Source organism: Dasypus novemcinctus, chromosome 13 (assembly GCF_030445035.2).
Source record: "Dasypus novemcinctus isolate mDasNov1 chromosome 13, mDasNov1.1.hap2, whole genome shotgun sequence".
NCBI lineage: Eukaryota > Metazoa > Chordata > Mammalia > Cingulata > Dasypodidae > Dasypus > Dasypus novemcinctus.
The window spans coordinates 75,583,286-75,585,245 of NC_080685.1; the positions used below are offsets into that span (position 1 = coordinate 75,583,286).

Below are 1,960 nucleotides of genomic sequence, written 5' to 3' on the forward strand. Positions count from 1 at the left end.
TTTTGAAAAATGCCTGACATTACAGAACTAAACTGAAATGCATTAATATTCCATGCTTACATTTCCATCACAAACAGAAAAAAAAATCATGAGTAAAAATAAATAAAAAGGGAGAAGCTTATAAAACACTAAATATGAATCTTAGCATTAATAGATAAACAGAGAAAGGAATTAAAATGCTTTGATTTAAAAATCACAAGTGAATCATAAGTGTGCAGAAACTGAAAATTTACAGACTGTTTAAAACTTGGAATTGCTGACTGTTCAGAATCTACACAGCTGGATCATAGATGATATTGAACAGCAGAGACTATGGATGAATCTGCATTGTTTTAACTGCTTCCCATGCAACAGGTCTCTGAGGAAAGCCTGACATTGACCGATACTGAGCCAGGCTAATGCTGACAGCAGATCCAGTGTGGTAACCTGCCTATCAGTAGATCCTTCCACTGGGTTCACAATTTTGCACTGTGCCCCAGACAGCTGAAGGATCTCATTGATTTTGGGGCCTTCACACCCAATTATGCTACCAGTCAATCATTTGGAATGGTGAGTTCATGGGAGGTAGTCTGAGCAGATGCTTCCAAACATGCCCAATAGCCTTTCACCTCTGGAGAGCTGGATTCAATACCACTGAATCCCGTGTTGCTATGCATCATGGAGAAATTAGCCTGTTGCATCACCGACCAGTGCAGCTCGGTCAAATCTGGCCATGGGATGGCATACTGTCCCTGAATGGTATAGACCTCTAGAGGTGGTCCCTCCAGGTCAGGGTTGAGGTACAGGGACGGAGTGGTGTGGAGAAAGCTCCCACTGTAGCTGCCTGTGCTGTACTTGTCCTGATGCAAAGATGACTGGAGAACTGGTCTGCTTGGGCCTGTACGAGATGGTCACACCCTTGGTAAAGGAACTTGGAGTTGCTGGGAGAGAGTCTCCAACATGACCGTGCAGATCGGTTTGACACACTCAGTGATGGATTGCAAAATTCCAGCAATAGTGATGGCCTGCCCAGTTGAATTGGGGGATATGCTCTGAAGATCTGAGACTCTGTACTTTCTGGTGCTTCCTTGATCTTGCACCGTTCCCAATGAGAGAGCCGCATTGATTAGCAGGGACAACCAGCCTCAGGGTGACTGGGGGTCTACTGGCAGCTGTGCTATTAGTCAGAGAGTTGCTGATGTCCTCTTCCAGTTTGTCAATAATCATGGCAAAGGTTTTAAAGATGACATTAGTGGGTATAGCCAAAATAATAATTCTCTCAGGACATTCCCTTCTGAGATGATGGTATGTGCACCACTTTCCTCCTGCATCTTCTGAACTGAGTATCCTGTCTTTCCAATTATACTGCCAACTTCCTTTCCACGCAGAAGTACCTGGTGGTGAGGGTGACATTTAATCCACCTTCAATCACACCGGAGTCTGTGCCCAGCACTGTTCTGGGGAGCTGGACTTTGAATGGTCAAGCTTTGATCACTGGTGGAGGTGAAAGCCAAAACCTGCAGGCTCGAGGTGATTGTGCGGTAAAAGGGAATGGGCAGAAGGCCAGGGACAGAACAATAGGGGCAGGCTAGAAGGCGAAGGGGTCCCTGGGGTGGACAGAAGAGAAAGGAGGACCTGGAGAAGAACAAGGCCCCAGGCAGATAGAGAGGGTGCAGGCAGCAGCTTCAGCTGGTCTAGGAGGGGGACAGGACTGACAGCTCTCTTTCAACTCCTGGCACCCTCTGACCACGGAAGCACAAACCGCTTTTAAAATTTCATAATTGTTTCATCGCTGGTAACATATTCCAGTTGGCAATGATCAGCTTAAGTTACATAACTGCTCTGCCTTTAGACATGTGCTCTCTGCTTTACAAGGGACCCCACTTCTTACTGCCTCTTATTCCAGCTGGCTTTGCTAATTTCTGTTACCTGCCTAGTCCCTAAAACATCTGATTTTGCTACTATTTTAGTAAGAAAGTAC

At 45.7% G+C, this 1,960-nt stretch overlaps 1 pseudogene; it reads right to left on the minus strand.

Annotated features, from left to right (window-relative positions):
* Positions 1-332: 332 nt before the first annotated feature.
* Positions 333-1,456, minus strand: LOC101413280 (poly(rC)-binding protein 2 pseudogene; annotated as a pseudogene).
* Between the last annotated feature and the right edge of the window lie 504 nt (positions 1,457-1,960).